Raw genomic sequence first — 10,794 nt, forward strand, 5'->3', positions numbered from 1 at the left:
TTGGGGTGGGGACCAACAAAATATGTGAATTCAATTTGAAGGTAATGTTAATTTCATATATCTCTACAACTATATACATACTCCCTTAAACTATAAACACAATATTATGAATATGTGTATATAAATACATTATATATATAATCTGTATTTATTTTATGCACACATGTATTATAACCAGACCCCCTGACACACATGGATGAGTGTGTAAGTTTCTTTTTGTGTATTCTGTCACCAAAGCATATTGCAATCCTTCTACAAATGACACAGGCTATTTGTCTTTATACTGACCCTTGAACTTAAAGATTTCAGCAAGTGAGCTTAAGATGTAGCCATACTATGCTCAAGAGGAAAAAAATATTTGTGTGTATGTGTATGAATGCCAAGGGACTGCAAGAGGTGGGCTAAGATCCTAGTTTGGTCACTTTATTTGTCATGTGATCTTAGGTAATTCATTTAGCATCCCCCAACCCCAATATTCTTTTCAGAAAATGAATATAACTATGTTTATATTACCTATTTCACGGGGTTGCTGTGATTTTTTATCTAATTTTGATCTATTTGCATTCCTTAAATTTGAAAGCAAAGTATAAAAGTGACCAGTTGTGACAATCTCATATCTACTACAGTAGAAAAGTATGGCAAAGATGTAGCTATATATATGTACATACATACATGCATACATACATATATATACAATATGTATGTATATGTATGCATAAACATATACACCCAAACATATTGTGTGTATAGATATGTGTGTATGCATATATACATGCATGCACAAAATATTATTTGACAAAATTAGTGATTTGGGTATTTTAGCATTAGCAGTATGGAACATCTTTTGGCTTAAGGAAAGGGAAAAAAAAGATAGAGAGAAGGGATATATGCCCCCAAATTAATACTATACTCTCAACCTTTCGTGATTTATCAGGATTTTCCCCAGATAGCCCAATAGATTACTGCACAATCAATCTAGCAGTTCCCACAGTGCCTGGCACATAGTAAGCACTAATAAATGCTTATGAAATTAAATTGAGTCCCTGCGAAAAACAGCACTGTGGCATTGTATCAAAGATCAAGTGGGTTTGTACCTTACAGATAGAACTGCAACAGAGAGAACTCACTGGTAATCTTGTCTTCTAAGATACACCATTTTTTTCAATCATCCATGAAAGGAGAAAGTACTGTTATTCAGTGGAAGGAGTGTTGACTCTGGAGTCAGATGTCCCGGTTCCAAATCATCCTGCCAGTGATACTGTTTTTCTATCCTTGGACATACTGCTTCATTTCTCTGCTTTTCTATTTCTTCATTGGTAAAATGAGGGGGCTTGGGCTACATTTTCTATTCTTCCAGGTGTGCTTCCTCTCCAGAACTTGTCCTACTGGAGAATATATGAGGACCAGCTGCAAGCAACTGGCAAGCTGCTACATTCTTTTCATGTCTGAAATTCCCTTCTAAGCATGCATCTAATTCTAGGCCCAGGAAAAAATTCTAAAAATTAAGACTAATTCTTTTTCTTATTGCTCAAATTTACATTTGACATTGAAACTATAGTTTAATAATAATAAATGTAACAGCTAGCATTTTTATAACACTCTAAGGTTTGCAAAGTGCTTTACAAATATTGTCTCATTTAATCCTCAAAACAACCCTGGGAGTTAGATCCTGTTATTATTCCCATTTTACAATGTGGAAACTGAGGTTAGAGAAATTAAATGATTTGCCCTGGATTGCACAGCTTCTATGCGTCTGAGGAAGTATTTGAACTCAGATGTTCCTGACTCTAAATTCAGCTCCACTACTTAGCCATATAGTAACAGAAGACATTCAACTGGGTCTGTGAATACCTACATTATATTTTGTAAATACAATAATTTCTAGCTAGTTGAATTCATCAAAATTATATGTGTAGTTGTCATTTATTCAGTTATTAAAGATATGAACAAAATGTTATTTTGATGTCCTCATAGAGTTAATACACCTTCAAAAAGATATTCCCAGAGAGCATATGGTGAATTATTCACAATAGCTATAAGATGTTCCTATATGTACATCATTTTTATATTTCCATATATATTTCATAGACACTTTGTGCTACTAAGAGTAGCATGAAGCCATCTGATAGATCAGTGTCATTATCCTTATTTACTGCTAAAGAAATTCAGAGTGGGATATGGAAGAATCCATAAAATACTTTCCAAGAGATTACTACAATGTGAGTTCCATGCATCAGAAAGGGAAGTGGGACTTTGACTTTTATTCAAGTTATTTAAGGGAAGGGACAATTGGGTAGCTAATGATTCTGTTTGTTTATCTATTGAGATATTTTTAGTTTAGGAACTCCCTCAGCTACTGCAGATCTCAACTTTACAATGAAGTATTTGAGAAGTCTTAGGGAGTTGTCTGATGCACAGCGGGTGAATGACTTGTCTAAGATTACAAAATTAATAATTTAGAGGTAGGAATCGAACTCAGTTCTTCCTGACACCTAGCCCAATACTCTTTCCTCTCTCCCATTCTAAACTGATGCCACTTGAGCTGGAGTTGAGAGCTGAAAGGGAACTCAGAAGAAATGTTGTCCAACCCATACAGGAAAGAAGTCCTTGTTGTGATATGTATAAGTGATAATCAAGCTTCTGTTAAAGATGTCTAAGGTGGGGAAAGAAATGGCAAACTATTCTAGTATCTTTGCTAAGAAAACCCCAGGTTGGGGTTGGGCACAAATGAAATTATATGTGTGTGTATACATATGTATATACGTATACACATATATGTACATACACAGCATATACATATGAATTGCATGCTTACACATATAAACATATATGTAACGTGTTGTGTTTTTATGTGTGTGTGATTGACTTTCAGATATTTGAAGGGTGTGTTATGTCCAGCCTGAGCCTTCACTTCTTCAGGCTAAACATTACAGAAGCCTTATATAACATGGATTAAAGGCCCTTCACTACCTTTGACATCCTTGACATCCTTCTTTTGTACTCTCCAGCTTATCAACATTCCTCTTAAACTATTGTGGCTAGAACTGAACATGATACTACAGGTGAAGTCCAATAAAAGGGATTATCTACTCCATATTCCTGGAAGCTATGCCTTTCTTAATTCAGATCAAAATTGTATTAGCTTTTTTTTTTCTATAAATCACTCAATTAATCAACAGGCATTTATTAAGTGTTCACTGTAATCTTGTCACAACACTGATTGATCTGGGGATCCAAAGAAAGGTTAAAAATGCATTGATTCCTTCTCCTCAAGAATATCCCATTTTAACTGAGGAGATAATAAGTAAATAAATGGATATATAAAGATAGTTTCGGAGTAGAAGGAACCATGGAGAGAAAGGCATCTGACAGAAGATGATATCTGAACTGAGCCTTGAAAGAAACTAGAAATATGAAGACTAATGAGGAGGGAGAGTATTCCAAGCATAGTAAGGAATGTGAAAGGAACACTGCCTTTCTTCTCCATTCTTTCTTCATCTATTTCAAATTGACTTCCCACCCCCTTACAGCTTTTTTGTTTGTTTGTTTCTTCTCCCTTTTCTTGTGTCCATATGTTTCAGTCTTTATCTTACTTTGCTTTCATTTAAGTTATTCAGAAATGGAACCTTTTCTTTTTTAACTTCACCTTCTTCTTACTCACATCTTCCCGAATGTCTGTCATTGATTCAATTTCTGTCCTTTTTGATTGTGAAGATCTATAAGATTCTGTAACTTTGAAAGATTTTGGCATGGTTAGTCTGTATCTAGACACTGTCATGAATTAAAAGAAAAAAATACTCCAAATCAAGACGATTCCTAGAGGGTCTACACAATCATGAGATATTTATTGTTGACATTTTTATTGAGGTGTAATTTAACTAAAACAAACTAAGGGAGATTCAAATGGATAGTTGAAATAGGCGTAAGAAGTAGATGATCCTCAGATTACTGAATATAAATTTATTTACAATCTTTTTTATTGTTGCTGTTGTTTTTGTTTTGTTATCCGTACACTTCTATGGCCTGTTTGATTTAGGGTCCCAGAATGTTGACAGCCCCACAATGGATCTAATTTACCAAAGCATTAGATATTCAATATCTTCCCACCTTCCTCAGCCTCCTTTCCCTGATTATTGGAGGAATGAAGGGGTAGTGGGTATAGTGGACCACTCAACTTTTCCAAATTTTCTTTATAGAAGGCAGGATTGGGACTTTCAGCTCACTTCACTTTCCATCTGCAGCTCTGCTTGGTTTCAACTCCATAGAACAATATGGAACAAGATGCCCTCAGGTTGAGCATTTCCTTGTGCCCCCTCCTCACCTTTTACTCTCCTTTTGTGTGGTTGTCTTCCCCCATTAGATTGTAAGCTCCTTGAGGACAGAGAATATCTTTCTTTTTTTTTTTTCATTTCAATCCCTAGCACCTACCCCAGTGCTTGGCATGCAGTAAACACTTAATAAATATTTATTAAATTGAACTGAATTAAAGATATTTTTGTACAAGAATAATTATTCCAATAGACAAGAATAATTATTATCATGCATGTTCCAATTAACTATTTTACTACTCAATTTCCTCTTTTAATAAAAACCAAGGAGAAATTAGAATCCTGTCATAATTGAGAATGCTATGTCCATTTACTGAAACTATTTAGAAAATATTTAGAATTCTATAATCTCCTTTTGGAGAAGGAAAGTAAAGAATCTACCTTCTCAGTTCAGGAAATTAGATGAAAATGATGGATGGGCAAAAATAAAACCCAAATCCAAGTCTGCAGAAAAGAAATAGCTGAATGTCACAAAACTATTTCACACAACTTTCAGAGTTTAGAAATGGAAGAGTAAATGGTAGGAAAATAACTGGCAAATAAAATCTTTAAGTACTAGACATTCCTATGGGGTAGGGCCCAGTAGAAATTCATATGCAAATGAACCCTACAGATGTTAGAGATTACTGCTAAATAAAACTTCACAGAATGGCGCTTTGGGGTACTGTTCAAAAGACTCTCTCAGAATTGAAATACAAGGGGGCACATTAATAACAGTTTGTCCTGACTCAAATTGTAAAGACAATCTGGAAATAAACAAATTTGCCTGATCCTAAAATGCATAGGATCCTTGTGATCTGAATGAGGGGGTTTGGTTTGCTTCATCAACATTACGTTAAACATTAAATCAACATTAAAGTTGGCTTTAAGGTAGGAAGTTATAATTTAGACCATGTATGTATGTATGCATGCGTGTCTGTGCACATCGTATATAGTAATATAATTAATACATATGTGTATACACGTGCATATAAGTGTGTACAAATGCATTATAAATACATGTGTATGTACACACCACATATATCATATGTGTTCGTGTGTATACAATTGCCTATAAAATATACACATATAATCACATTTTAGTTATACATAACTAGAACAAATATATAAATATGTACGTATGCTTATACACACATGTATGTGTAAATGCATACAGTACACATATATGCATGTATGTAAAATGGACCACACAGTTATCATGCATATTATAATGCACATCTATGTATATGCTTATATACACAGACATAGTCATAAAGAATTATTAGAGAATCTCTTGGTTTACTAAGAGGTTAAATACCATATTAAAAGTCACATAGCTAATACGTGTCAAATGTGGGAGTTGTGCAGAAAATGCTAGTTAGAGGGGAAAGTAAAATATCTGTTGGGAAGTCTTTAAATAGCCTTTACCAGTCTGGAGGGTATAAAAGGAGCAATAAATTACCATTCCATTTTAATTATTTATTAATAAGCATGCATGAATCTTTTGTGTCTTAAGCACTTTATTCATGGTGGAGGACATAAATAGGTGACCTATACTTTACTATCTGCTTTGTATATTATAACACATATATACATATTTATTTTTCTAGTATGTTCAACTTCAACTCATGCTCACCAAAATTAATTAGCAGGACACTTAATTTTCGTAAACACATGAGTCATACATTAACTCTGCATAAGAAAATTTTCCCTGAAACTCTGGGATGGGAGCATAATGATGCGGAGAATATGAGGGGAAAAAAAAGACCAATTCTCTCCTATTGGTGTCAGGAACCCCCAGAATGAACCATACCTTGGTGAGTCTAGAACAGTAAAAGAGGGTTTCCCTCAATCATGAATAGTACATCTTTCTATTACTCATTATATTATTCATATTTTAGATACATAGATAGTTTCTACCTTTTATAAATGAAGAACTTGAGATTTTGAAGAGCAAACTAAGGTACTTCTGAATGTACATACTATTTCAGAGAAATCATATGGTCCCCCATTTTCCACCTATTATTCAGTTCTGATACCATTTAATTTAATTTTATCCACATACCCATATAACTAAGTAGAGGGACTAATTTTATGAGTTGTTTATATAACTATTTCTTATGAGTAGGCAATATGAATTTTCAGGCATAATAATAGCTAATAATAGTATTTAGCATTTTATAGCGTATTACATGTACAGAGTGCTTTACATATATTATCTCATTTTCACGGTACAACAATTATTTGAGGTAAATGCTGTAATTAGCAGACAGAGTTTAAATTTCTTTCCCAGCATCAAATAGCTAGAAAGTATCTGGGATCATATTTCAACCCAGATCATCCTGACTCTCAATTCAACACATTATTCCCAGTAGCACCAAGATTTCTCTATCCACTTTATTTTTTTCATTATTATTCAATAACTTCTCTGCTTTCCTGTTGTCTCTAGGATAAAATGAAAACTACTAACCTTGGCATTTAAAACCCTTTACAAGATGACTTTAGAATATCTTCCACATACAGTTCACTTTACTCCTCTTTATTTACTATGTTCTAGCCAAATTGACTTATATGTTCTTCTCCAAATTCAGCATTCCATCTCCTGCCTCCATGTCTTTGTATGGTTACTTCTTATTCCTGAAAATGAATATCACTCCACTGCTTTCTTTGAAGGTCCACTCAGTTTTCAGCTGCTATTAAAAGCAGGAATGTATTTAAGTTTGCAATCTGCTTAAGAAAAGCTGATTGCTAAATTGACTTTGTGAACATTGAATTCTTGGAAATCCACAAATACTGCTAATCAGGGTTTGATTTATTGTTTCATTGATTGCCTGGAATTGTTCATCCTTTGTTTTCAAAGAGGAGAAATGACATCATGGATTGATGTCTTGAGTTGTGCAAGAATTGATTTTAAGTGAAGCATAGTTGCACAAAGTCCTTAGCCTCATTCTCTCTTCCAGAGTCATCAAAGTCCAGTAGCAAGACAAAATTCAGGTTGACTGGTGATGTACTGCAATGTAGTGGATGACCTTGGTGCCTTGTGTCTTTGCCCAAGCTCTAAGCCCTCCACAGAGCCTGCTTCAGCTGCCTCATGGCCATGAGAATAAATTTTTCTCATCTGCCCATTCTGCCATGGGAGATCTTCATATACTTAGGGTAGCTATCCCCCTAACTCACCAATTGTTTTAAGACCTGTCAGTTACCCTCAACCTGGTTTAGCCTATCTGTCAAAACATTTTAATAAGTTGTGACTGATGCTCATGCTACATCTTCTTGGAGTCACAGCTGAGAGTTGAGTGAAAGGTTGGACACTAAAGGTAGATAAGCAGCCTCGAAAAGGGCTCATTTAATCCTCAAACTAGAGGTGCTAGAAAATGTTCAATTTATTAATTACTAAAATGCAGCTAATGCAAAAAGCTTAAAATGTCTCCTCTGTACATTCCTCCCCCTCTCTCAATAGAGGTAGTTATTAAAAATTTACCAGAATACCACTGACTAAAAGCCTTAATCTGATTCTTTTAGTTTATAGAATTCTTTTTCTTTTCAATTTGTATTTACTTTTCAGTACAAAATATTTATAACTCAGTAGGATATGAGGTCCACAACTATTTTTAATATCTTTTTTGTTTCCCCAGAGCCTAGGATTGGTAAAATCTAGGAAAATTTTATCTAGAACATTCCTCTGACCTATCAGTTTAGTATCCCTAAAAAAAGGAAATACGGTTATTCTGTCATGATCCATCATTGATAAAACCATACTGGCTCTTTGTGACCCCTTCTCTCTTTTCTAGATATCCATTAACTATCTCTCTAATGATTTCATGATAAGGATATTTTTGGACTACATCTGTATTTGCAATTATGTAGAAAGATCCCCATGAAGAGCTTCCCCTGTCAATACAGAATATCACCTTCTCTACAATTTATAATCTTAAAGCGTGCTTAGAGAAGGTTAGTGACTTCCTCAAGGTCATGCATTCAGAATGCAGTAGAAATGGGACTTAAACCCAGGTCTTCCTGCTACCAATGTCAGCTCTATCCATTATGAGATAAATTGAATTGAATTGAACCCAGTTCCTCTTACTCCAAATCCAGTGTTCCTTCTATCACAACAAGCGGCCTCTCTTAGAATTAGATATTAGTCACTGCCAGCCAGATAATGCAGACTCAGCTTCCTAGTTATTGATATCAAGCTGTACCACATCTGTCCCACACAGGGAGCAGGATGACAAAAATAAATTCCAGTAGTCCTGAATATCTTTCATGTGTCTGAAGAAGATGCTTCTATTAGAGAAAAATGCATACCAGGGAACATCATCACAAACTTATGAAAGCACTTTGAAACCCTTGACAGAGCAGGGGTGAATAAGTAGGCATGAGCTACTCTAGCCTAAAAGGCACAGAGACCTCTTGGCTGTGGTCATAGTAAATATTGCTTCTTAATTCTCTTGCCCTTTTTTCTGGGCAGCAGATAATATTGTTTTATTAAGCCAATTAACCTCATGATATTATAAAGTTTCTTTGCCAGTATTCTTGGCCAGCTGGCTCAGGCAAAACTATATTAGTGTGTTATGTGTGTGTCTATGCACATGTGCAACATGAATTTAAAGTAAAAATATCATATCATTTAGCCAATATATTACTCCACTTACTATAAAAAATCATTGTTTCTCCCATCCTGATTATCTAGGATGGATATGTATAGGTATTAAACTCACCAGAAAAATATCCATTTCAAACTAGTATATCTATGGCATAGTGGATAGAGCTAGCCTGAAAGCCAGGAAATTTTCAAGTTTATGAAACATTTTCATGTTTCAAGCCCTTCTCTGAAATACATTTACTGTTTGACTCTGGGCAATCTACTTAACCTCATATCCCTAAGCAAGTCTTTAATACTATAAATTTCAGAAAAGGAGGAAACCTGTAATGACACAAGGAGTTTCTGCATCCATGATTTCTTGATCAAAATGAAATCAACAAGCCCATTCCTTAAGCTGACATCTTCCCTATTTCCTTCTCATGGAGAACTTTGTATCCAGTATGCATAATGAGAAATGGAGCCGTCACAGGAATGCATTTTCTGTTTACTGCTGTATTTAGGCCAATAATACAGAAGAGACAAAATATTGGGGCCAAATGGAGCAAGCTATTTAAAACACCTTTCTCTTGTAACCACTGCCATGGTGTTCATAAAAGGTACAGGCCTGTAGCTTTCTTATTTAATAAGTCTGAAATTTAATTTATTTCTAACATTATTCCAATGTCTTCATCTTCACAATATTTGTCTTATTCTCAGTTTTCATAGTCCTATGTGTTAAATATTTATGTTCTTTGTCCTCTATATGATTCAAAGCGATCACCAGTTCTCCTCTGGCAGAATGTTAAAATGAGAGTTATGTGGCTAATCCATAGCATTGTTATAGTCAAGAGAAATGATGTGATACACAGCAGAAGTATATTCACCTGACAAGCCATCATTCTTAGACTTCCATTAGCTCAATCAGCAAAAAGTAGTATAGTAAAAAAAAAATAGATAACTGTATTTTTCTTTTAATGAAGGTTTGGTGCCTGTTCCTTGACTAGCTGTTGCTTGATAGCACTCAGACTTTTGGGGATATATCCAATATGGCTTTATCTCCTGGAAGTATGGTATTAAATCTTTTTTATCTTGCAACTTAGGACATCTCACTTTCTCACACTATAGCCAGTCCCTTTTTTTCCACTGGTGTGTTTTTCCTCAGACCTTTGTTTCGTGGAGAGGCATAAGCCAACCAAACATCATTCCCTGTCTATATCAGGTCCTAATTTTCTGGACTTCATTCCACTCCCTGACAACCCTTTCATTTTACCTTTGTATGTTGTCTTACTCCATTAGAATATAAACTTTCTGAGGGCAGAGATTCAGTTTCTGTTTTGCTCTATTTGTATTCTCAGAGCCTATTAAAAAGCTTTGATCATAGAAAGTGCTTCATAAACAAGTGTTATCCACTGTCTACCTGCAACCTTCATATGGGTATTATAAACTTTGTGTATTTATACCATCGTGTGCTGTGAGGGAGAAAAAAAAAGACAGAAAAGGAGGGAGGGAAGAAAGAAAGAATACAAAATGGATCTCAGGAAGGAAAAAAGAATAACAAGGGAGGACAAAAGGCAGAAAAGGAGATAGACAGCAATAGAGGAAAGGAGGGAAGGAACAAAGGAAGGAAGGAAAAGAAGGAAGGAAGGAAGAGAAGGAAGGAAGGAAGGAAAGAAGGAAGGAAGGAAGGAAGGAAGAGAAGGAAGGAAGGAAGGAAGGAAGGAAGGAAGGAAGGAAGGAAGGAAGGAAGGAAGGAAGGAAGGAAGGAAGGAAGGAAGGAAGGAAGGAAGGAAGGAAGGAAGGAAGAAAGGAAGGAAAGAAGGAAGGAAAGAAGGAAGGGAGGGATTCAAATTAGCAGTTCTTTCACTTACAGAAAACACCACCAGATTTGTCAGGACCTTTAAATCA

This window comes from Vombatus ursinus, unplaced genomic scaffold (assembly GCF_900497805.2).
Source record: "Vombatus ursinus unplaced genomic scaffold, bare-nosed wombat genome assembly UNPS02007408.1, whole genome shotgun sequence".
In the NCBI taxonomy this organism is placed as follows: domain Eukaryota; kingdom Metazoa; phylum Chordata; class Mammalia; order Diprotodontia; family Vombatidae; genus Vombatus; species Vombatus ursinus.